The 16,524-nt window shown below is 40.1% G+C and overlaps 1 long non-coding RNA gene across 1 annotated transcript in view; it reads left to right on the forward strand.

The window, feature by feature from the left end:
• Positions 1-1,729: 1,729 nt before the first annotated feature.
• The window catches only part of LOC107055009, a 55,474-nt gene continuing 40,679 nt past the window's right edge, over positions 1,730-16,524 (forward strand). Inside the window, exons 1-3 of the long non-coding RNA XR_005840900.1 lie at positions 1,730-5,963; positions 6,486-6,574; positions 6,737-6,877. This is a non-coding gene — a long non-coding RNA (uncharacterized LOC107055009). The remainder of the gene's footprint in view (positions 5,964-6,485; positions 6,575-6,736; positions 6,878-16,524) is intronic.

The raw sequence follows: 16,524 nt of genomic DNA on the forward strand, positions 1-16,524 counted from the left end.
TGTTTAAGCAAAACAAGAGGAGGATGAGGAGGGAGGAATCCAAACAGGACAAGGAGAACACCCAACAAAGTGACAGCTGTGGACCTGGGTGTCTTCCTCTGAAGGGCAGAAATGCCTACATGGACTGCTTGTGACCTCTGGGAATGAACTGTTGGCTGAAAAGCAGCACACCTTACTGGTATTATGTCTTCTGTTTGTACTTTCCTGAAAAACACTGCTCAAAATATCACATGTAGAGTGCTAAGAGCTAAGTTCTTGACTATTGCTCATTTGATTAAGTGGATCATTTCTATCTGAGTAGAAATGTTTTAATACTTTCTTATTTGAATCATCACTGGCCTGTTGCCTCAGCTAAGCAAAAAGAAAAGCATATGGTCATCCTCACTCATCTTGGCTTACCAGCTCTCAGCAGCACATGAACATCAAGTGGGCGCTCACCTCAGCTTCAGCACCTACAGGTGATCAGGAAGTTGTTTTTCTCAGACTTTAATTCCTCACTATGTACTGTGTGCCACCTGATTTGCCTACTGTTTCAGGAAAAAAGCTGCACAATTTAAGTGGTTATATCGTCTTCCAGTACCTGAAGGGAGCTTACAAGCAGGAGATCCATTAGTGACAGAACAAGTGGTAATGGCTTTAAACTGAAAGAGGGGGCATTTAGGTTAGATGTTAGGAAGAAATTCTCCACTCAGAGGGCAGTGAGGCTCTGGCACAGCTGCCCAGAGAAGCTGTGGTGCCCCATCCCTGGAGGCATTCAGGGCCAGGTTGGATGCGGCCCTGGGTAGCCTGAGCTGGTAGGGGGCAGCCCTGCCCATGGCAGGGGGTTGGAACTGAGTGGACTTTGATGTCCCTTTTTTGTAGACTTTAACAAAACCATAACATATGCCTGTGAACTTCTGAGTTTCTCATTGGAATTGAGTGACCTTCTGTTACCACTCTTCCACTTCAACAGTCACAAATTTTTTGCACTTTATTTCTTTTCAAATTGATTCCTGCTCTTGTATGTCTCTTAGGAGTCCCTTGATCCCTGTGTAATCCAGCTGATGGTCCACTTCAAGAAGTTTAATCACTGGTAACCTCCTTCCAGCACTGCCAACTCAGACAGCTGCAGGTCTTCCACTGACCCCCTCTCTTCTCAGCTGCTGTTACCTGGGTATCATCTCCAATGCCTGCACTTAGTTAGGCTGGTGCCCACTCCAACTCTTGTCACTGACATCGCACCACTCAGGCTGCTGCCTCTAACCCCAGTGCTCTGATTTGAAACAATCTCAATTTGAGCCTTTCTGCTGAGGGGAAAAAAAAAGTAGCAGGAGTTAAATCCCCTTGTTTTCCTAGTCTGTACATGTGCAACATCATCCCCCTGCCTGCCTTCAGCAACGTTCCTCACCACCTTTGGCATATCCCCAAGCTCTTCTCCAGAGAGCTTTCCACAGCACAAAGATGTCAATAGTACAAATAATTAATGTCAAGTGGCTGTCAATAACTTCTAGGTCTAAAAACATAACAAATGTAAACCCTTGTTAATTAATTGCATCCTACCCTGAAAAGTAAACAGTGAGCAAATGAGGACGGATGTTATGGTGGTAATGACCAGTGATCATTATTTCCAGAGAAACACTGAGAGGAACAGCAACTTTGGCACCTGTTAAGTCCTTATGGAGTTTCTTTATCTCCCATCATCTTCTGCATTTTAATTTTTTTAGCTACAGAAAATAGAAGTGTACAAACATGATATTAAAAAAGAAAAAAATATATTTATTTTAAATATGAATTACATAGGAAACTACATAGAAATGCAGCAAATGAGAAATTCTGAATTTCAACTTGTGTTTGTAAATGGGATGCTGGAGAAGAGAGCAACAAGTTTAAATGCAAAAGCTTTAGAAGCACTTTGGTTTTGACACCTAAAATAATCTCCCAAGAATGAGCAAGGAAGAGGCAAAGAGGTGATCTGTCTAATGTATTATTATTACCTTTGGAATAATACCAGCCTGTCTATTTTCTCCCATTTGTACACGCAATCTGACCCAAAGCCAGTCGTGGCCTCTCTTTCCCCCCAGTTTCCTGTCTGCTACACTAAGAACTGGGTGAGAGTGCAGTGAAAACAAGATCTTCCTTGAGGGCTGACTTTCAGAGCACAGGTGACCATGACCATCAGTGTCCTGATGTAATGAATAGGGCTTTGTGAGAGAAGGGACCAGCAACCACCTCCAGTTTTCCCACACACATTCCTAGTGTTCTACCCTTGAACTTTGTCTTCTGCAGTAGGAAGGCTTCCAAGTAGAAGACTTCCAAGAATGACATTTTCATGGCTAGTGCCACCGTGGGAGGATGATATCTGAAGTTCTTTTAGTCTGGAATAGGAAAAAAAGTGAAAAGGGAAAAAAAAATCTGTGAGTCGTTGAGCCTATTAGGTACCACTGAACTGAAATCAGCTTTGTTGCAATAAAAATAAACAAAGTTCTCCAAAGCGAGCTTCTTAATGCTGGTAGTGCTGGATATTCTTCTGTCTGCACAGCACAATTTGTGGGACACGACGATTTCTCTCAAATTACTCTGTGGAGTCTCTTTGGATGCTTAGAAGAATGGGTCTCCTAGCTCTGGTGGAGTAGCAGGGTTATTAAAACATGGTGAGCTGTACTGATTTCTGCAATTAATCATGACTGATTTATCACTTGATTGTAGAAATGCAGCCTAAATAGATTTTTTCCATCTCCCTTGCTCCCTAATTGATTTTTTTTTTTTTTTTGGAACACTGAAGCTTTGACTTCCTCTCATAAAATAGATTAGAGTCATTAAGACTGTGAGCTGTATAATCATTCTGCTGCATAATTACTGTTACTACTGTTGTCTTCTGGTTTACAGTGTTTCTTTATTAGCAGCTCCTATTGCCAGAAGGTTTAAGCATTTAATAATCTGTCAAGGTGGTCTTTTGCTTGTTTTTTTTTTTTTTTTTTCTTTTTAACTTGAAGACCTTTTTGGCAATATCTTTAAACACCTGGCCAGGTCAGGTACTTTAATACTCACTTATCTCTGTCTAGTTGGCCTCACATTGCTTTTTTAATTAGTCGTCTTCTGGATAGCCAGTTACTCATTCATCATATATGAAATGTAAGCAAGTCACATGCAACAATAACAAGCAGTTGGAAATCAGAGCTTCCAGACATGTTATTGAGATTGATGGCCATAGAGGGCACATCAAGCAAGCTTTTATCAGTTAGCATAAGCAAAAGAGCCTGACCTAGCATTCATAGTAAATGCAGGCTGCAGTGGTTTCCACAACACAGAGGATTTATACTTCCTGAGGAGTCCTGCTAGGCCTTGTCTCAGTGCTGATGTGTCCATCGGACTCTGGCCATCCCAGAAGGGTGGGGATGCTGATTTATGGTGTTTTGCTGCAGTGGTGGACATTGGTCTGCTCTGGGGTCCAAGCTGCAAGGTGCAGCAGTGCCCAACATGAGAGGAGCACTGAGCCAGGCAGCCCTGTCTCCCACCAGGACAAGGCTCTGAACATCCTGCCGAAGCGGCTACTAACGCAAAGCACCTGCTGCAGCCACAGGTGCGGGTTAGCTCTTAGCCTGCAAGAGAATCAGAGCCTGGAGAGCATTGGGAAGCACTGGGAGAAATGAGCAGTTCACACCAGATTTTTGAAACTAGAGATGTGGCTGTCCATCAGCAGGTACAGGGTTGAGGCAGTGAGCAAGAGATCAATTCTCCCTGTCCTTGCGCAAGAGGACAAAACGTAATGGAATTCCCTATGTTACAAGTGAGAAGAAATTTCTCAGTGCTAGAAGATAGGGAAGCCTTGGAACAGATGGCCTGGGGATCTGGTGGCATTTCAGCTGCTGGCAATCACTGCAGAGGGAGAGAGAGTCAAGTCTGTCAAAAATGACATAGATATAATAGAGCCTCCCTCTTGGCAAGGCAGCGGGTCAGGTCGCCTCTTAATTCTCTTTCCTGGCTGGCTCACTCTGTGTGTGCAACTGCAAACCAGAGGGAACAGAAATGCTGTGATTTGCATGGACTGGTCCTCCCAGAAGCTGAAAACAAAAATGCAGAGCAGTTTTTGATGGACACAAAAAGAATGAAATCCTAATGAGGGTAGTGAAGAATTATAACTGCAAAGAATGAAGAGACAAAGATTAAAAGTGGAAAAGAATATACATATTTTTAAATAAAATCTTCTGGACTACTGACATCTTTGTAATTATGTGTTGGGACAGTGTTTCCTATTATTTTAGAATTTCTTCAGTCATTTGGGGGTAAGCTTTTATATTAATGGAAGTAACTGTCTGCATTTCTTATAGCACTTTGCAAATGCCTTAGTTTATCTTGCCAGAGGAAACTTGCAGATATTAATTCTTGGGTTTTGTCTTGTCTATATGATAATCCAAGCAAGATTTGAACAATTTTAGTACAATAGTCTTCTCTTAGGAAAGCTTTGATTGCACTAAAACATACTCTGATGTGCTAATCTCTTAACCTTCTGGAGTTCATTATTTGGACAGATAAAAATTGAGTTTAAAGTGACCCATAAGGTCTTCTTGCCAAGATATAATCTAGTTAAAATTTTCTCGAATTGAATTACGTGGACTGCATACCATGTATTGATTACAAAATCTTCTTAATGGAGTCGAATAGTAAGACTCTTGACATGATTTTTTTCCCTTTTGATGGACTCAGTTTTTAACAGGCACTTCAGCATTTTGTTTTTTAGTGCTGTCACCAGCTTGATAGCTTCTCAGTCATATAAAGCTTTGACCTCTCTGCCACTTTATTGATTGAAGAAAAACAACTGCAAAGTTAACTAGTCCTGTGCCATTTATGAATATGTTTTTTTTATTACATCACTATGAAGAAGCTGAGGGCTACTTTGAATAATGCCCTGAAGGACTGGTGCTGTGGCCTTGATTTAAGGATGTATCCTTTATGGTTTTGAAATAGAAGTTTTAAATGTTGTTTTCAAATTTCCTTTTTACCATGATATATAATTCTTTATCTGGTTCTATCTTTCAGACAAGAGCAAAGCCAAACAAGGGAGCAGGTAAGCGCGTAGAGGAGATATCTTCAGCTGTTACCCATCATTTCTGGATGTGGGTGAGGAGTTAGGCAAGTTAAAGTCAAGAATTATTCTCAGGTGTTGGATAAAGAGAAGAGTCCCAACTCTATTAATGTCTTCTCTGGTCCCATCTATGGCTTTACTTTGCAAAACTCTTTCTGTTCTGGATTTGGGACCCCAACAACTGCAGGCTCCTGTAGGCCTTCTCATCCCTGCGCTGTTCAGTGACCTACACTGAAGACAGCAGGAAGATGGTGATGCCCCTACAATTAATTGCCAGAATATGTGGAAAAAGAAGCAAAGATGATGTGGAGTCTGAAGGTCACTGCAGGGAGGATGTGCTGAGTCTTACTGTGAACATTAAAGGAAAATCTAAACCTGCTCAGGAATTATGGGCTCTTGAACTCTGACTGACCTCCTCCAGTAGATTTGCTTTTAGAGAATATTGTTTGATTAGTGATATTAGGTTCTGAATGCTCTGTAGCTCATCTGAGTGGATTGACAAGTAAGGGAATAGATTGCTCTGTGAAAAATAATAATAGTAATAATCCAAAGATGATTTTCTAAGTGTTGAAAATCCCATGCAAAAACCTTTTCTCATAGGCAGATCCTATTCACTTAAGTGAAACAATAACTTGGTTTCAGAGGAAAAAAAAAGTATATGAAAACAATTGTCCCTTTTTCAAGATAGTCTTGCAGCAAGCCTGAGGTTAACAGTATGTGTTCGATTCATCGTAATTACTAGAAATGTTTCATCCATTCAGAAGCCTTGGCAATACCCCCAGGACTGCTAAGCTTTAATATAAGCTGTTTTTCTCTTTTATCTCTGTTTTTTCTCTCACATGATTTCCCCTTTTCTTTACTCTAGGTGTCGAGCTTTTGTTGATTTTTTTCACTTGGAAAGGTAACAGTAAAGTGATGGTGTTTCACATCTTTTATCTGAATTTCTAGAGTCCAATTCTTACAAAGAAACTATTTCTTGATAAAATTATTTCACAGGTTTTCTAGTGAATGAGTTTGATCAATCAGTAGTTCCCGTTTGATAGAGTATACAAATGATGTTGTGGTACATGATAATCTTCGGGTTTTCCCACTACCTAGCAGAACGCTGGTACCGAGGTGGGAGTGTGGAAATAGAAAAACTGACAGGCCAGACAAATGAACAATTAAGTTTGTGTACCGAGGTCTGTGGCAACGTAATAGAATGAGGTGGAATACGTGCCCGGAATATCAAAATTTTACATGCTAGTTTAAAGTGTCCCAGGAGAGCTGTGGGGATAGATACTGCATGGAAAGTGAGCAGTGTTCTCATTACAGCAGATTATGTTACTTATCAGTAGCCTGAATATGGGAAAATAAGACTGGAACTGTTTGAAAATAAGTGAATATGCATATTTTTCTAAACCAAAATACTGCTTATTTGCAGGGTGTATATTTTGAAGTAATGACTGGTCAAAGAGGAGTATCAGTGCATTTCAAGGAGCAAAGTGTGAGAGATTTTCAGCTTGATCTCAGGTAAGAGCCTGGCAGGTTGTGCTGATAAATCATGTCATAGAAGACACAAGTTCCAAAAGCTACCATTCTCCAGCCAGATCTGGAGGGTTATGAGTGGTGAAATGACAATGAGAAGTGAAAATGCTTGCTTCTATCGGTTATTTAAGTAATTTCTCCTTCCAGAAAATTGATGTAGTCCACATTGCATACTGCACTGCACCTCCAGTTTGGACAGGAGAGGAGCTGTGTTAGCAAATGCTCAACCAAATGTAAAAACATTGCTAAAGTAATGGACTCCAACAAAGATCCAATTTCACTTTAGGGGTAAGTTAGTGTGTTTTCTTGCTGATTATTATTATTATTTCTTTTTGCTTCTGGATGTGTTTTTATAGCCAGTAAACCGCAAACTGGATGATAGAAAGGAAACTGGAATGTAAGTTGTAAATAGCATTATTGACTAAATACCAGTTGTAGGTTCTATACTGCTCATGCATGAGCCAGAAAGCACATCTTGGCTGAACAATTTTATTTCTATTTTCATAGAAGCAGCAGTTAAAAAAAAAAAAATCATTATCACTTGTGTCTGAGCTGATCGTGTTTGATTTGGAAGTCACTGGGATGCAATAAACAGGAAACCCCAGGGTGCCATTTTACTAAGACAGTTTTCAGAAAGGAACCACAGTTTCTGCTGCAAAGCACTGTTGATTTACATGGATTTTCTTGACACATGTTTTGGCAAAATGTATCAGCTTGTGCTTCTTAGCATCAACAAATAATACTTGACTTGCAAACGAGCTCCTTGGCAAGTACCCAGCCACAGGAGGCTTGAAGATTTGACTGAATAAAAAAGACTTCCATTTCACCAATTTGTGAGCTGGCATTGTCCCTGCCGTAGTCATCTGCAGCCACTCTGTGCTCTTTGCTTCTCAAGCTCTTTTTTTCTTGGATAGTGCAGCTATTCAGCCTGTTATTTCTTACCAAATTCCATGCAATGAAAATTAAACATTTATATTTTCAATTTCCATATAAATGTCTTAAAGGACTCTCAGACTCATCTGTGCTCTAATGTTTGAGAGTGATCTTTTCTCCGGTGGGATGCTGGCATTTGTCCTTCCCTGGATAAGCCCTAGATAATGTTCAGCTTAAAAAAAAAAAAAATAGCAACCACCTTTCTTTGTATTTTCCCAGTGCACCTTTCTTCTTCTTAAGCTTAAATATAATGAACATAAACCCATTTGGAAATAAAATTGTGCACTCGGTTAACTAAAAAAAAGTAATTACATTATAATCAAGCTGTCACTTCGTGAGATAGTGGGAGATGAAATACACCATAAACTGACAAAAGACGAGGACGGCTTTCTCTTCTGAACATCATTCACAGCACAAAGCAGTGTAGAAATTCTGAATGACAAACAGCGTAACCAAGGAACCTCTTGGAGCTGGGGAAAGGGCCACGGCACAAGGTCTAGAAAGACAGACTGGCTTTCGTGTAGTGGAATAAGGGAGCCTTAAACTGTGTGCAGAGCAATGCATATGTAGGCTACTACTGCCCATAGTCTGACAGCCCACCAGTGCTGGAACAAAGGATTAGAAACACTCATCTTGATTAGGAAATAAACTGAAAGTATGCATCCTGCTTAGCATGGATGTCCCATCTCTGTAGCTGTGGTGATTTTCAAGGCAGAATTATCAGCCTTGGTTTCTTCACCTGAAGCCCTTATGCCCTACCAAGCTGCCAGCATGTATTCAGCAGCTAAATGGGCAGGTGAATCAAGATGATCTGAATGTGTGAGGGATTGCTTTATTCTTTGTTCTTGTCCTGCTCATTCTTGGTACACTCGCACTGAACATTGCCTTAGTACGAATGGAAATGCCTTGGTGTGAGGGGCATTCTCAGTCCTGAGCAATAAGAAGTATGGGTAGCCCCTGGTTAGATGACAGCACTCAGGTGGGAGAAATTTTCCTCACTTCTCCTGGTCCTTGACATGTGAGCTGCTTTCCTATTGTGGAATAAAGTCTTTTTTCCCCTCCCGATGCAGTTTCTTTGAGATGTGAGTCTGTTCCCTGCTATCCTTTCTCTGCAGCACTGCATCCTTTATATAGGTGTTCCTGTTAATGGCCACTGATCTGAAGTTTGAGAGCAAGCTGATGGTAAACTGAGGGCACAAATGTGTGGGGAGACAGAAAGAAGCTGGGAATGTGCTTTTGGATGCCCTCCTTGCCTTTTCAGAAGGGGTCAGGGAGTCTGCTCTCATGGATGGATGGAAGATGGCGTCAGGATAGCCTCTCTTCTGCCAGTTACACATCAAATAGAGGAGAACTTGTTTGCACAGGGCCTTTCTTCTGGTAACTGACAAAAGCTTCAGTAATATGAACAGGGCTGAACTTCTTGTTTCTGTCGTCTGATTTTGTTTCTGTTCCAGAGATAAATGGTAACATACTGGGAGGACCGTGCTGTGGAAGCGGTGCATCTGATACCTTTGTTCAGCGTCTTGCTTTTCTCTTTTCATGCTATGCATACGGCTACAGAGCAGCACAACATGCTGTGCTGTCCATGCACAGCGTTATCCACTGTTCGGTGGGTAAGGCACACTTTGTGTATTCATGTCACATCTCTGGCAGGGCACTGAGAGCTTCAGAAAAACAGGAGCTGAAGGAGCTCACTGGAGACATTTCAGTAGGACAGCTTGCTTTTTCAGATTTTAAGCTGTAATTTGTTTAAGTGTAATTAATTTTGTTTTTCTGAGAAGAGCAGAAGGATTTCAGTTCCAAGGAACTGAACATGAAATGAAGTGCCACAAAAATAAATAAATAGATGGATAGATGCTTTTCCAAATGCCTATGTAACCGTATAGTCTCTGTTTTGATAGAAATAACATCTTTTGTCAGAAACAGCTTCTGACAGTAGCTTCCTCCCCAGATAAAAGTAACAGTTTTAAAGCTAATGTTTTTTTTCTGTCAACAAACCTAAGCATAAGCAACCCCACTCAAGGACTGCTAATAGTGGACTACTGATGAGCTGTAAACTGAAGACTTCTCAGCCTTTAAGCATCTCCCTAATTTCATATTATGCAGCTGTTGTTGTCAGTAGATTTGGTTAAAATGACATCACCTTCGTTAATTCATGCTCCTGTAGAATCAATTGGACAGCCTCAAATAGAGTATTTTACCTTTTTCCACGCAAGATGTATAAGATGTCTTGAATTTAAAATAAACAAAATAGAACAAAATCGAAAAAAAAAAAACCCATAACCTTCCATTCTTATTACAGCAGATGTAAGGAGACTCTTCTTGACTTTGATTGTGCAAACACTGTGGCCATTTGGACATAAGAAGACCCAGTTGAATAGAAATTGAAGACATACCTGTCCTAGTACCTCAGATGGTCTGCTTTCCACATTGTTGTTCTGAGAAGATGATGATAGGGAATCTGTTTTTTCTTCATGCCCATCTCTCTACATGCAGACAAATATTGTCAAGAGTCCCCACATTGCAGCAGAGCCTTGAGTGCGTGGCATTGCCTGAAACTTGTGCTCCTTGATTGATCTGAATCCTTAAGAACAGGGAAGGATTAGTGAGTACTGCTTCTATTAACTCCCTTTTGGTCCCACTGCCTTTCTGGCTTTTTCTGGCCATTCTCAGATTGACCTTGGGTTGTAACAGATGCTGGGGGAAAAAAAATACAAGGCTTTTAAATACGTCAGATAGCGCTCTCTTTAAAAAAAGAAAAAAAAGTCTGTTTAAACAGCTGGGACTGGAGTTAATTTGTGAAGGCCTGTTTGTGGTATAAGTTCCACAGGGAAAGCTGAAATGAAGAAAGGATATAATACCCTTCTTTATGAAAATAAACAAAACCCTTGAAGCTAGTATTGCTTAACCCTAGCATAGAAAGATGCAGGACTTTTGCTTCTCTTTTTGCTAAGCAAAATGTATACAGAGATTATATATTTTTTTAAAGGTAGCAAGCATCTTTGGAGATGGTGCCAAAAAACTGGTAAAATAGTATACTCTCTGCCTTTTGGCTTACCCTAAACTAAACATTATTAGTGTCCCACAGTCAGCTACATCTCTCTGACATTGAATCCTCTTTGCACTCTGAAGATCGTAACAATGAAATAATTAAACTCAGATACATGACACTGTGGAGTCATGACTGTGTATGAGGACACAATTCCCTATCTGGACAAGGAGAAATGTTCTATAGCAGTTATGGGCAGTTGTAAGTGAAGTAGCTAATTCATCTTAGTCACAAAATCAGGGTGCAAAATGACCCCACTTGGTTCATGACACTGTCTATATCTAGGGAGTCTGCACATGAGTTACGAATTCCGGCTTGACTTATTGAACCTGGTTTTAACTCTTGATAATTGTCTTGGTTTCTCTTATATCTTTTCTCTCTCCTGTGATGTTTCCTTTGGTTCCTGTGCTTTGTAAAAGACAATTTATTTATGAGCTGATTTGTTGAGATCTATCCAGGATCTGATGATTTGGCCTGCTCCTGAAAGAGGCCTACTACAGGTAAAATGAGCTTTTTATTGTGTCACCGCAGGGGCCAGGGCACAAAATATCAGGCATAGTTTGAGACTGGAGTATAAGGCCTAGACTCGACCAAGAAGTAGTAAAAACAGCACATTTATTTTCTAGTTAGTGGATACCTCTGGTCAGTGAGTCCCACCTTTTGCTGAAGCTGCCATAGGTTCCTGAGCAAAGAAAGTCTAAGCTTTTCCTAGTAACCTAGTAACCAGGTCTGAATGCACTAGCTGTTTGGTTTTGTGTTTTCTTTTGTTCGAAAGCTGAAACTTGCATGCTCATTTCTGAAATGGCCGAGCATCTTTGGCCCTGTGGATGTCCCTTTCCCTCTCAACCTCAACGTCAAGCTGCATGGAATTGGCCGTGTAACCCTAAAACAGCTTCACCATCTGTTACCATACAGGAACCCACATTTAGACTGGTGACACTGATAACACGCCTTTTATTTTTTCCTTCTTCAATCATGCTGAGACCGAGGATAATTATCATACTTCTTACAAACCTGTTCTTGTAGCTGATGCAAAACCTTGTAAAGGCATGTTAAAATAACTTGCTTAAGCATGGTAATTTTCTAAAAAGTAAGGATGCTGGAAAACAGAACAAACTCATTTAAGGATTCATAGGAAAAGAGTGCTGGCTATTTATAATCTCAGGATTTTAAACAGAATAACGACTCAAAAGTGTGCAGTGAATTTTGGTTGTGAAGAAAGCAAAGATGGAAGCTTGAGAAATCAGCTTCTGATGTATTAAAAATAAAAATCTGTGAAGTGTCTTTTCTCTGCTTGGACTAAAGAAGCCTTCCATGTGATCCTGGCAGAGGCAGAAAGACTTGGTTGGCCTGAATGAAATAAATCACTGCTCTTAATACAATATTAGTTTGAAGCAAGCTCTGAATTCTAACCTCTGTAGGCCTGAGATAGTCAGTAGTTTGCACATGCACAGCTGAGAAGCTGTTGATCTTCTTGTTTATTTTTTCTGCACTAATTATCCTAATCTTTGTAAAACATGTTATTCCATCTTATACTCCATAGATTAAAGCCAGAATTACTAATAAACAGGATTTTTGCTGCCTTGTTGTAAAATGCTTGTGGTGTCATTAGGAGCAGTCGGAGCTCTTTACATTCCTGACCTATGACTCAAAATGGATGTGTAATTCAGAATAAGCACAATGGTAAGGACTCTCCTATTCGCACTTAGTGTCTTTGATGGAGAAAGCAAACATCTTCTTTATAATACTTATCAAGTTCAGCTGAGAAATAGGCTTAAAAATATGACTTCTTTTGTATAGTTCCAAGCTTGTTAGCCTTGTTGGCCAGTACTGGCAATATTTGATTTCTCTATAATAGAAATCTTTTTTAATAGCATTAGAGTTCTGGCCTCAGAATTATGCAGAGAGCTGACAACAACAACATCTGAGATCTAATTCCTGTATTTTTTTAGGACTACATCTTTTTCGAGCATGTCGGCATATCATCACTGGACCCAAACTTCCTAGTTAGAAAGTGGCACTTCCCTGAAGTTCAGTATGTTTCTTGAGCCCTATTCAGAAGCCAGTGCTTCCTGTATGCAGTTTCTGATGCAAACTGCCTAGCATAAATTTTCTGTTTCCATGGCTGTATCTGACCAAGGTGTGGACATTTGCCTTTACAGTCATCTGTATCAATGCAAAAGCAAGAAATAAGTTCAGAACCTGAGATATTTATGTAATTGCTACGTGGGGTTTTTTTTTGTTAGGTTTTTTTTTTTTTTTTTTTTTTTAGATTTCCCTTCCCTTCAGTGCTGTTAATTTATTTGATATATCACAGCTTGCAGTCTTTCCAAACTGTCTGGTTATCTCAGTTCATGACATCCACTTGTCGCAAGTACAAGTTGTCCCTAAGTAACCCAATAGGTCATTTCAAACACAGCCTTTCTAAAAGGGAAAGTGTAATGAATAGAGTTAGAGACAATTTGGGAATCAAAAATAAAACAGAGCTCACTCACAGAGGCAAAAAATCCTAAGGGAGCTCTTTATGTACAGGACATAAATCTTGCCGGTTGTAGTCATTAAGAGACATGGGTATCAAGGCCCAGGAGGAGAGATTTGCTAGACCATTAATAACATAGGCAAATTACACCCAGATATGAAACTGCAAATAGAATCAGAGTTGTGACACTATTTGCACATCGTCACTATAACCTTGAAATTAATCTTTCATCCTTTAGCATTCTCAAATCTATTGCAAGTAACTTTGCTATAATAACAGTTCAGGCATCTTTCATGCCAATGCTCTTTGGTGGCCATACTGTGAAGATGTTGATGAAAAAAGAGAGACCATTTTATATGGAGTTTTTGTGCACAATGAGTATTGCTCCAATTGTGTCCAAATGAGAAGTGTGTGGCTTGATCTTATAGATGTTGCCGACTCACCTGATGAAAAAAATACAGTATTCTGAAAGATAGCTTCACCGTTCCCATGGTCCTCTTAATTAAAAAACTAATTGAAAATCAGTTCTGAATGAGCTTTCTCCCTGCAGACATGATCTTTCCCTCATATTTCCTTCAAGAAGTTCTTTTGAAGTATCAGAAATGTAAGCAGTGATCATGGACTGAGGCTGAGAACAGTCAGGACTCATTTAAAAGTGCCTCTGGTACACATCTGATAATGAAAACCTGGACTGAGTCAGCATTTATTTGACCTACCAGCAAATGGAAAACTTACAAAAGCTCATGGACTTTCCATCTAAGACATATTTGGGAGTCACTGGCATAGATATATGTATGGGAATTGTTGAATAATGGCGTGAACCTCTGATTGACCACCTGAGGTGAGCACTGAGTCAGCCATGGGAGCACAGGTGGAGGCAATTCAGCTGTGTGACTGGAAGAGGTGGAGCCAGGCTGCACCTCTCCTAGACTCCACGTAAAGGCTGATTGCCACTGAGGAAGGATTTCTTCCTGGAGATTGCTCCTTGTGGAGTTTTCTTGCAAGCCTCCAGCACTGGTGAGCTTGTTTCCTTTTATTTCTGATTATCTTTTCCAAAGTGATAATCTTTCCAGTTATATGTCCTTGAAAGACTAGCCTAACTTCACTGTTTAGTTGTTGATTATACATCTGTGTACTCGTTGATTATACAATATGGAATTTCAGATTACATTACAATTAGAGAATTGTAGGGGTTGGAAAGGATCTCAAGAGATCATAGAGCCTAATTGCCCTGCTAAAGCAGTTCCCTGCAGTAGGTTGCACAGGTAGGCATCCAAACAGGTCTTAAATATGTCCATAGAAGAAAACTCCACAACTCTGGGCAGCCTGTACCAGTGTTCTGTCACCCTTACTGTAAAAAATTTCTTCCGCGTGTTTCTATGGTTTTTCCTTTGTTCAAGTTTTAGACCATTACTCCTTATCTTATTGCTATGCACTACTGAGAAGAGCCTGGCCTCGCCCATTTGCTTCCCACCTCCCTTTAGATCTTTATTAACATGAATCAGATCCTGCTTCAGTCTTCTTTTCCTCATACAGAAGATGCTCTAGGCCCTTTATCATCCTGTATCTTATCATCCACAATAATGAGGATATATCACAACCCAAGAAGCTCCTAGTAAAATGCGTGAGCTTTCTAATGGATCTCTGTAGGAAAAATGTTGTCTTAGGTAAGATATAATTTCCTTGAGGCTCTGCCAGTTAAGGTACCAGCCAGAGAAGTGTGAGATTGTACAGTGGAGCCACCAAATATTTAATGAAAAGACTTTCACAGAAGTTGATCAATAACAGAAAAACAGTGTTACTGTTGTACACATTCCCAAATGCATAACCTTGGTGAAAAGCAAGCCGAAGCCATGACAGATCACTTCCTTAAATCCTCTCCAAGTTAGCAGTCTGTTTCTGTTAGTAATGTGCCTCATGGTTCCCATTTGCACCAACTTTCAGGTGAATGCCTGTTTCACAGCTGAAAAAGAGATCGACTGGATTGTGGGGCTGGCCAAAACATCCTTCTGTCCTAAAATTCCTTTTTACTGTCTCTTCTCTATTCCTCATCTGCCAGTTTCACAGGTAGCATTCATACCAGCCCCAAAATGAAGTTGGCATTATTATTAATTCCTACTTCCACTGAGGTCAGGCAATGGTTTTGAACTACTGTTGTTTTTTCGGTTTGTTTGTTCTCAAATCTAAAGTATCTGTGTTTGAACGTAAGGTCATCATTTGCAGGTCAACTTGAGCTTGCTATTTGTTAGTTCCCTTATTTAATATTGTTAGATGTACTGTCATAATGTCCACAGAGAGGACGGTTGCGAAACCGTCAATCTGTCTCATGCAAATGAGAAATGGAAAAGTGATCTTAGGTAAAAGGAATATCATAAAAATCTCTGCCTTCTGAAGTGACACATTATCAAAAAGGTTGGGAGCAAGGTGCAAGGATTGCTCTTAACCCCATGTTCATCGTGAATCTCTTTCCTAATCCCTTTGCATTCATCCTGCTGTACCTTTATTAAAGAAAAAAAACATGGAAAAGCAAAGAGCTGGAAATAGATTGGAAAGGAACAAACCATGAGTTAAATTAATGCTACCACAGGTGAGTAGCACCAATGATAATTCCTCCCTGTGCAATGGTGCTACGGTTTCGGATGTGATGTATATTCTGATGTACTTCTCAGAGGAGAAATGAGGCCAGTGAGTAATTGTCATGTCAAATAATCAAATAATTGTTTTTCAGCCTGCTGTAGATTACTATTGATGGCAAGAACTGCCAGGAGGCATTCGTACTTTGAAAGGATCAGAGCAGTGTGCAAGGACTGCCACAGCAAAGCTGAGATCTGACCCCAGAATAGGGCATAAATACAGCACCAGAGGGCAAGAGAAAGAAGGGGGCTATGCAAGAGGCCAGCAATGGCTCCAGTGTGTGAATGTTGTAGATTTCTTTACTTGATTTTTGGGTTTGTTTTCTCAGGCTGATGTTTTGAGATCACAATCTGTCCCTCAGGAAAGCCTATGCTGGTGATTGTGCTGCCTCAACTGATGGGCTGCGCATTTGGATTTGTTCTCCTGAACATGGTAAAGGTGATGGCCATAAGGGCTCATTTTGTAAAGGAATAATGCTCCCTTAGGGTTTCCCTTTAAGAAAGATACAGCTCAAAGGTAAAGAGAAGAGATTCTGGCTACAATTCACATTAAAAAAAAAAAAAAAAAGAGTCAAAAAAGACCATGTTGATTACATGCATTTGTAATGTGGAAATGCATCCAGCAAGTGAGTGAATTAGCTTTGGATGCCCATAATGTCTACCTCAGATATGCAATGCTGTAGGGTTAATCAGACAAGTATCTTAGAGTAAAGCATTTCTAATGTTTATGGCACTGACATGGGGTTCTGGACTGAGGAGAAAAATACATAATGATTAAACACAGAAATAGACAAGGCAGGTGGTGGTTAATGAGCAAGTTTGTTGCACCTTTGCTTTTGTA

Source organism: Gallus gallus, chromosome 1 (genome assembly GCF_016699485.2).
Source record: "Gallus gallus isolate bGalGal1 chromosome 1, bGalGal1.mat.broiler.GRCg7b, whole genome shotgun sequence".
NCBI classification, from domain to species: domain Eukaryota; kingdom Metazoa; phylum Chordata; class Aves; order Galliformes; family Phasianidae; genus Gallus; species Gallus gallus.